Source organism: Lycium ferocissimum, chromosome 11, assembly GCF_029784015.1.
Source record: "Lycium ferocissimum isolate CSIRO_LF1 chromosome 11, AGI_CSIRO_Lferr_CH_V1, whole genome shotgun sequence".
Lineage (NCBI taxonomy): Eukaryota > Viridiplantae > Streptophyta > Magnoliopsida > Solanales > Solanaceae > Lycium > Lycium ferocissimum.
The window spans coordinates 3,080,562-3,090,803 of NC_081352.1; positions in this window are offsets into that span (position 1 = coordinate 3,080,562).

Sequence of the window (10,242 nt, forward strand, 5' to 3'; positions counted from 1 at the left end):
GTTTGTGCACCCACAAAGAGCAGAATATCGAGCTATCTAAAGATTATCAAGAATATTCAGAATCTAGGCGTGCGTCCCTAGTACGAGAAGAGATTGAAGAAGCTTTCAAATAGAGTTGATGTTTTACAGTTCTTGAGTCTAGAAAACTTGTATTAGGTTGTTTATTGAGTTGTACTTTATTCGCTTTCATAGAAGCATACAATTAGTATAAAAACGCTATAAATTCAACTTCAAGTTGGAGGTTAACTTGAAGGTTGCTTACTAGTTAGAGGTTGATTAGTAAGATAGGGATTAGAGGTTAGTTCCTAGGTTGCAGAGGTTGTAACTTGATTTGCAGAGGCTCATTGTTGTAGTGGAGTTTGGGGTAAATCCTACAGAGGGGTAGGTCGTGATTTTTATCGCCCTTGTGAACCCGGTGGTTTCCACATAAAAATAATCGTGTCCTTTATTTTCCTATTCATTATTATGGTGCAGACACATACGTAGAACAAGTAGAGCAATGTGTTCTATCCTTAGCGAAAATCAAGTATTGATCATGATAGACACTTAGGTCGTGCAACTCTAACACCTTTTATGTATGTTTTCAAGACAAGAACATAATGATCAACACGAGTTATGACAAAAGAGATGTTGAGATGTGTATGTTGTTGACACATAATTTTTTACCTCCAATAAATTTATTTAATTATTCGGCGTTCTTGAAGTTCGAACGGAATGAAATATGCAAGTTTACAAATCAAAATGATTTTTACTAAATTATTTTGACAACATTTTTCCATTTCATTTGGAAAACTAGTTTCACATATATATTGTAGCTTGTTTTAAGTATTTTGGCATATTTTCCCATAAATATTGAGTACATTTGTCAAAATTAATTCAAAATAGTTGAAACAAATATCTAATTATTTGTTTAAATTATAAGTACCAAAATTGACAATGTTATATCTCGTATTTTGTACGTCGGGATATTCCGAGACAAGTGCGAAAAAGTTAAGAGTAAGACTATTTTCCGATTTTGTTTTAATGCACAAAGTCGTTTATGATTTCGTTGGATGGAAATGTTAAGAAAAATTTGGGGTTGAAAGTGAAATTATGGAAACTAGTGTTTCATGAAATATGGAGCCAAAAGTGAAGATTTGGAGAGTTGATTTTCATGAAATTAAAAGCCATGTGACTTGCACATGACTTGTGGACCATGATACACTTATATAATAAGATGACTTAGCAATTATTTAGTCATCTTTCCAATTCTAGAGAAATGAAGAAACATGGAGATAAAAAAAAAAGAGAGGGGTTGTTCGGTGGAGCTGCTGGCCGAATTTGGCCATGTGCAATTCCTCACAAAAAATTATTTTCTTCCATGTTTTCTACTCTTTGGAAGGTGCTAAGCAACATGGAGCAACTGTTAGGGCAAGCCAATCCTTGGTTTATGCGAATTCTCAACCTTGACCAAGTGAAGAACTAGATGAAGGAAGGTAAGTTTTAATCCATTTTTCATGTGTTATGAAGGGTTGTACATGTTGTAGTAAGTGAAAGTGGATGAAATTCATGGAAGCATGGAAGTTGAGGTGTGGCCGTGTATGTGTGTGGTATGTAGGAATGAAAGATTAATTTTATTTAGTATGTTTTGGTTGTTGTTGTATGGATTTTATAGTGAAAATGATGATTCAATGATTTAAATGGAAGTTGGAATTGTTTGTAGGTTGTTGGAAGAAATAATGTAATCTTTAATATAGTTTTTGTATTATTGTGGTTGATGTTGTTAATATGTGGAATGTTGGTGTAATTTATGAACTTGGAAGGAAGAAATATAGTGTTGTAGTTTCGATTGAATTTGGAAGACTTTGGGCTATGTAGTATATTGGTTGGGCCGTTTGAACGCTTTGTGGATTGGTTGAAAAATTGTGTGATTTGTTTAAAGTGTTCTTGTATATGGTTTGAATGGGTTGGATTGGTAGTTGAATATATAAACGTTAATATTGGTTTGAACGTAAGCGGTTAAGGTAGAAAAACGGAAATTATGAATGTTGTTGAAGTCATGTGGAAAGAACTATTTTTGTTGAAATGTGATTGTAGTGCTTGTGGATGTTGTTGGAATTGTTATTGGGTTGGTTGTTGATATTTCGAGCCGAGTCATATTCTCGGGCGGCAAACTTATAGGGAGATGTAATTGCCAAATTTACGTAGACAAATATTGAGTTAAGATTGCATTCCAATCGGGGCTTGAGTTTGGACAAGCGAGGAAGACGAATAAGGTATGTAAAGCTTCACCTTTTGTTCTCTTGGCATGTCCTAGGCATAATAGGTTTTGATATGAGCCTTGGGGGCGACTCTACTCCTAGGAATCCGAGCTTAGATTTGGCCCTGTTTCATTCAATAGAATTGAATTAGATACTTTGTGTTTTGTTGGAAAAATAGTTTAAACATTTACAACTCTCACAAATGGAACCGAATTACCTTGAGATTTTCATAGGTGGCTTCATAAAGCCTAATGTTCATGATTTTTACATACGCCACCTCAACTTGACCCGAGGTGGGCCCCCAATTTTGAGATTTTTCCATGTTGACTTAATTGACTTATTTTGAGCGATATAAAAGTACGACTTTTGACTAACTTCCGATTGTTAAAAAGTGATCATTTTGATTATTCCATTGAGTTCTATGATATATTTTCCATGTACAAACGATCTCAAAGGTTTTGTCTTTGACATCATTTCGCAACTCCGAAGGTATGACCTATGGCTATTGTCGACTTATTTTAAATGATCTATCGTCTGGATTGTTCTTTCGAGTCTTGGCAAACATTGCATAGTTTATGTTGCATGGTTTCTCACTACTCGCTCGTGCGAGTCGTTATTACATCTTTCACCGCGTCCCGGCCAGGGCATGTATTCGTGCAATTCCACCGCATTATTCACCGCGTCCCTCACTAGAGGGCCGGGGCATGTTATATATATATATATATATATGATGATGATGATGTGATGACGGGGAGGTGGCCGTGGATGGCATGTGATGATTCCTTTCACCGCGTCCCTCACTAGAGGGCCGGGGCATGTTGCATGTTCATATATATGATGATGATTTTACTTACCGCGTCCCTCATTAGAGGGCGGGGCATGTTGTATACGCATATGTTCATGATGATTTCTTTATTTATGTTACTCGGTCCCATTAGTGCTTTTGAAACGCATGATTTACGTTCGAGGTAAGTTTTTTATGAGGTCCGCATTCGTACTGGTTTTTCGTCCTCTTTATTTCCGTATAATCCGGCCATGTATTTATCGCTTTACATACTCAAGACATCTTCCGTACCGACCCCTTTCTTCGGGGGTGCGTTTCATCGCCGCGTGTGTACACCTGCGAGTTGAAGATATTAGCAGAGGATGTTCGGCGGGATTGGCGAGCTCCATTTTCTTCGTGAGTGTCGCCGGTCCGAGCTTTATGATATGGATTCATGTTCGTGTTAGAGACTTTGCGACGTTGTTGTGGGTATTAGATGTCGGTTATGTAAATGGCTATGTAAGCCGGTATATTATTATGCGTTGTGTTGTAAGTTTCATATGTTGCAAGATTTTATTTGATTGAGGAAAACGAAAAGAATATTATTCTTCGATAAATTTTTGTTATGTATATTTGTGTCATGATTTGAGAGCCGGTGAGTATGACTATTATGTGAGTCGCGGGTTCGCTCGGCCCTAAATAAGGGTCGGGTGCCCATTACGCCCTAACGGAAATTAAGGGTGTGACAAATTGATATCGCAGCGGTTCGTCTTGGGGGTTGTCTGCAAAGTCGTGTCCGGTAGAGTCCTGTTTATGGTGTGAAGCGCGCCACATTTATAAACAGGAGGCTACGGGGCAATTAGGATGGTTACTCTTCTTTGACATCTTAGATCGTGCCATAGAGCCAAGTCATAGGAAATGAGATTATTTGCGCTAACCTCTGATTTTAGCAGAGAAATGGCATCGACAGAAGAAACCGACTGGTGCTATTGGAAGCTATAAAGCATGAAGGTAAGTGACGGTACGAAAGATACATGTCAGGTAAGAAATAGAAGTACGACTGGAATACGAACGAAAGATCAAAGGGGAAAGTAAACGAGAAAGTGTAATAGGTGCAGTTTGAGCTGAGCCCGCAAGGTATGTTCATTACTTTTGTACGGTTGACGATGTTGGGAGCCCTGTGATGCTATAATATGATATGATATGCGTATATATATGTTGGCCACCGTGAGGCATTGCTGGTATTTCTGTGTACAGGTTTTGGGATAGTAACAGTTACAGAGGAAACTCTGCCGAAATTTCCCCAGAAATAAAGTGGAAATAAGATATAGATTTGTGATATGTCTTGGAAGTTTGTGCCAACAACAATGATAGGATTTGACTAAGTTACGATTATGGATCGACGCCGAGGAAGAAGCTAATCGCTAAATTGAGGATAAGAATAATTAGAAATTCGAGCTGGTTATTCTAAAAGACAATCCCGGTGAAACGGTTATAAAAAGTGGAATATAGACCGAATAAGAAAGGCTAATTGCTCGAGTGGTCTACGTAGCTAGAAAGGTTCGAAATAAGTGACTTTCAAGTTTTGTAAAGGGAGTTTGGAAATGATAGAGGGCATAAGGAAAGAAAGGGTAATCGGGAGGAGAGAATGGAAGAGAGCGAGATAACAGTATAATAGTAGATTATGACACGTGTAGCTAAGGACGCGGGTTCTATAAGTGACCGGAATGAACTCGGTTACAGAAAAGACGAGGAACGGGGTAAAATAAGAGTAGAAATCCAAAGGCCTGTAATCAAGCATCCATAAGTGATGATGATTAAAGTAAGCTCGTCGCCATTGGGGACCTGAAGGTTCAGGACGAAAAGTAATCACATCCACAGATGAAAGGCAAATACCGAGGACCAAAGGAGGGGTAAAATAGTAATTATGCTATAAGAGCGCTTCAAAATCCGCTAAGACTTCGACTTACTCCATATCACGTGACGGAGGTAATGCGGTAAGGTGGACGCGATTATACTGGCGCTAAGGCACCGTATTTCATCAAAGATTCAAGGTTAAGCGTGCTGGGATGAGAGCAATTTCAGGATGGGTGACCCCCTGGGAAGTTTCCTGAAAAGTTCTACAAATTCAGACACAAGCAGTAAATGAGAAGTTAGAATGACTTAAGGACAAATTAATAGTCTGAGGAGTGGGCAGAAACCCAAGAAGGTCGCGCAGAACGGGGCAAATTAGACCAATAAAGAGGAAAAAGGTACATCGCAGCTCTGGAATCAGGGTAAGTTGAGATGGTGTTTGAAGATACCTTGGAAGCAAGATAGTAGAGACTATATGTGTACATAGGTACGCACAAGATATCCTGCATATGGTTAGGTCAGCAGATATATGTATTCCGGTAACTAACGTGGCGGTATATGGAAGGCATTAATTGGACAAGGTAATGAAGTTTAAGTGAGAAGACAAATATAAATGGCATGAATGTTAGAAGGCAAGTTGATGCTATTTTCATCATAGGTTAAACTCGGGAAGTGCTAGCACAATGGTATTTGGAAAGAAAGGAAGTGAGTAAACCAACGGCAACGGGAACCAAAGTGTCGGAATAAAGGCGCCGCCTAATTAAGATTGGAAGCACGGATGTAGGGCGGAGTATAACCGAGTAATGGCATAAGTACGCCCCTAAAGGGGGGAAGCGAGGGAAAGAGATACAAGTGTAAGACGAAGACGATCAACGCTACAATGTCCTGGATACGAATGTGTGGGCCGCAGGTAAAGCTCCTTGAGGAGACCAGCTAGGGAGATCAAAAAGCCAGCAGTAAAGGGATAGAAGTCAAGGTAATAATCGAGATGGCGCGGGTAATTAATCGTAAATATCCAGCAAAGGAGACTTGGAGAGGGAATATGATAAAGGAAACTAACAGATAGCTTACGGAGACATTGTGAGAGGTGGTACGGCTATACGGATTAGAGGTTACGATGGAGACAATAGAGGGGTTGTCAGCAGAAAAAAAAAAAAAAATTTCCCTATGGTAGAAAGTAAGAAAAGCGGGGAAAAGAAGTATGATAAAATAGACTCCTAGCAAATGCGAGCACGGGAGTAAGATCTGGAATAGTACGAATCAGGAAAAGGAACGAGCGTGATTAAGATTAAATACGCAGGTCGTACAAGGGACAATAGCAGAGTTCGAATTAAAGATAAGGCAATGTCATGAGACAATGTGTTGAAAATGTGACCAGATGAGTAAAGAGAGATTGTAAGATGATTTAAGCAAGTGATCAGGACTAGTTGGTCACAAAAAGGAGGGCGAATTTATACGCCAACTTCTTTTAGAATTGTATCAGCTGATAATGGTTAAAGCGGGGAACGGCTATTAATAGCTCGGGAATGACAGAAATCATATGACGACAATCTGTATCGACACTTAGAATTTTAGACTGGCGAATGGGTAGGCTTGAAGATATCATTCCTGAAGAATGTACTCAGATTCGACAAGAAGGAAAGGGCTTAACCCGAGATACACCGAACCTTATTGCACAAATTGTAAGGCAAAAGGTTGCGTGCTAAAGACGTAGCTTCCGTTAAGGCACCATGACGGAATGACAACAGAAAGGAAATAGTTTGCGAACCTGGGGAAGAAATGAAAGAGAAACATGATTGGTAAAGGGGATCGCTTGTTGTGGTAGAAAAAGAAACCCCCCCCCTCGAGATCCTTAAGACCCTACACGACTAGTTGAACATTCGAGGACGAATGTTCTAAAGGGGAAGGATGTTATATCCCGTATTTTGTACGTCGGGATATTCCGAGACAAGTGTGACAAAGTTAAGAGTAAGACTATTTTCCGATTTTGTTTTAATGCACAAAGTCGTTTATGATTTCGTTGGATGGAAATGTTAAGAAAAATTTGGGGTTGAAAGTGAAATTATGGAAACTAGTGTTTCATGAAATATGGAGCCAAAAGTGAAGATTTGGAGAGTTGATTTTCATGAAATTAAAAGCCATGTGACTTGCACATGACTTGTGGACCATGATACACTTATATAATAAGATGACTTAGCAATTATTTAGTCATCTTTCCAATTCTAGAGAAATGAAGAAACATGGAGAAAAAAAAAAGAGAGGGGCTGTTCGGTGGAGCTGCTAGCCGAATTTGGCCATGGGCAATTCCTCACAAAAAATTATTTTCTTCCATGTTTTCTACTCTTTGGAAGGTGCTAAGAAACATGGAGCAATTGTTAGGGCAAGCCAATCCTTGGTTTATGCGAATTCTCAACCTTGACCAAGTGAAGAACTAGATGAAGGAAGGTAAGTTTTAATCCATTTTTCATGTGTTATGAAGGGTTGTGCATGTTGTAGTAAGTGAAAGTGGATGAAATTCATAGAAGCATGGAAGTTGAGGTGTGGCCGTGTATGTGTATGGTATGTAGGAATGAAAGATTAATTTTATTTAGTATGTTTTGGTTGTTGTTGTATGGATTTTATAGTGAAAATGATGATTCAATGATTTAAATGGAAGTTGGAATTGTTTGTAGGTTGTTGGAAGAAATAATGTAATCTTTAATATAGTTTTTTGTATTATTGTGGTTGATGTTGTTAATATGTGGAATGTTGGCGTAATTTATGAACTTGGAAGGAAGAAATATAGTGTTGTAGTTTCGATTGAATTTGGAAGACTTTGGGCTATGTAGTATATTGGTTGGGCCGTTTGAACGCTTTGTGGATTGGTTGAAAAATTGTGTGATTTGTTTAAAGTGTTCTTGTATATGGTTTGAATGGGTAATCTTGGTAGTTGAATATATAAACGTTAATATTGGTTTGAACGTAAGCGGTTGGTAGAAAAACGGAAATTATGAATGTTGTTGAATTATGTGGAAAGAACTATTTATGTTGAAATGTGATTGTAGTGCTTGTGGATGTTGTTGGAATTGTTATTGGGTTGGTTGTTGATATTTTTGAGCCGAGTCATATTCTCGGGGATGGCAAACTTATAGGGGAGATGCTGCCCAAATTTCGTAGACAAATATTGAGTTAAGATTGCATTCCAAAAAGGCCTATAGTAATGTTTGGTAACTATGACCATTTGTAGATTTTGAGGAAATCGGGGCTTGAGTTTGGACAAGCGAGGAAGACGAATAAGGTATGTAAAGCTCTCACCTTTTGTTCTCTTGGCATGTCCTAGGCATAATAGGTTTTGATATGAGCCTTGGGGGCGACTCTACTCCTAGGAATCCGAGCTTAGATTTGGCCCTTTTTCATTCAATAGAATTGAATTATATACTTTGTGTTTTGTTGGAAAAATAGCTTAAACATTTATAACTCTCACAAATGGAACCGAATTACCTTGAGATTTTCATAGGTGGCTTCATAAAGCCTAATGTTCATGATTTTACGTACGCCACCTCAACTTGACCCGAGGTGGGCCCCCAATTCCCGAGATTTTTCCATGTTGACTTAATTGACTTATTTTGAGCGATATAAAAAGTACGACTTTTGACTAACTTCCGATTGTTAAAAAGTGATCATTTTGATTATTCCATTGAGTTCTATGATATATTTTTCCATGTACAAACGATCTCAAAGGTTTTGTCTTTGACATCAAATCGCAATTTCCGAAGGTATGACCTATGGCTATTGTCCGATTATTATTAAATGATCTATCGTCCGGATTGTTCTTTCGAGTCTTGGCAAACATTGCATAGTTTATGTTGCATATGGTTTCTCACTACTCGCTCGTGCGAGCGTTATTACATCTTTCATCGCGTCCGGGCCAGGGCATGTATTCGTGCAATTCCACCGCATTATTCACCGCGTCCCTCCTGGAGGGCCGGGGCATGTTATATATATATATATACATATGATGATGATGATGTGATGATGGGGGAGGTGGCCGGATGGCATGTGATGATTCCTTTCACCGCGTCCCTCACTAGAGGGCGGGGCATGTTACATGTGCATATATATGATGATTTTACTTACCGCGTCCCTCATTAGAGGGCGGGGCATGTTTTGTACGCATATGTGTCATGATGATTTCTTTATTTATGTTACTCCCATTAGTGCTTTTGAAACGCATGATTTACGTTCGAGGTAAGACTTATGAGGTCCGATTCTTTTGTACTACCATTTTACGTCCTCTTTATTTCCGTATGATTCGGCCATATGTATTTCATGCTTTACATACTCGGTACATCTTCCGTCGACCCCCCTTTCTTCGGGGGCTGCGTTTCATGCCGCGCAGTACACCCGTGACGAGTTGAAGATATTAGCGAGAGGATGTTCCGGCGGGATTGGCGAGCTCCATTTTTTTGAGTCGCCGTGTCTGAGCTTTATGATATGGATTCATGTTCTGTGTTAGAGACTTTGCAGACAGTGTTGTGGGTATTAGATGTCGGTTATGTAAATGGCTATGTAAGCTGGTATATTATTATGCGTTGTGTTATAAGTTTCATATGTTGCAAGATTTTATTTGATTCCAGGAAAAACGAAAAGCATATTATTCTTCGATAAATTTTTGTTATGTATATTTGTGTCATGATTTGAGAGCCAGTGTGAGTATGACTATTATGTGAGTCCGCAGGTTCTCTCGGCCCTAAATAAGGGTCGGGTGCCCATCACGCCCTAACGGAAATTAGGGTGTGACAAATTGGTATCAGAGCGGTTCGTTTTGGGGGTTGTCTGCAAAAGAAACCCTACACGACTAGTTGAACATTCGAGGACGAATGTTCTAAAGGGGGGAAGGATGTTATATCCCGTATTTTGTACGTCGGGATATTTCGAGACAAGTGTGAAAAAGTTAAGAGTAAGACTATTTTCCGATTTTGTTTTAATGCACAAAGTCGTTTATGATTTCGTTGGATGGAAATGTTAAGAAAAATTTGGGGTTTAAAGTGAAATTATGGAAACTAGTGTTCATGAAATATGGAGCCAAAAGTGAAGATTTGGAGAGTTGATTTTCATGAAATTAAAAGCCATATGACTTGCACATGACTTGTGGACCATGATACACTTATATAATAAGATGACTTAGCAATTATTTAGTCATCTTTCCAATTCTAGAGAAATGAAGAAACATGGAGAAAAGAAAAAAAAAAAAAAAAAAAAGGGGTGTTCGGTGGAGTTCTTTGGCCGAATTTGGCCATGGGCAATTCCTCACAAAAAATTATTTTCTTCCATGTTTTCTACTCTTTGGAAGGTGCTAAGCAACATGGAGCAATTGTTAGGGCAATCCAATCCTTGGTTTATGCG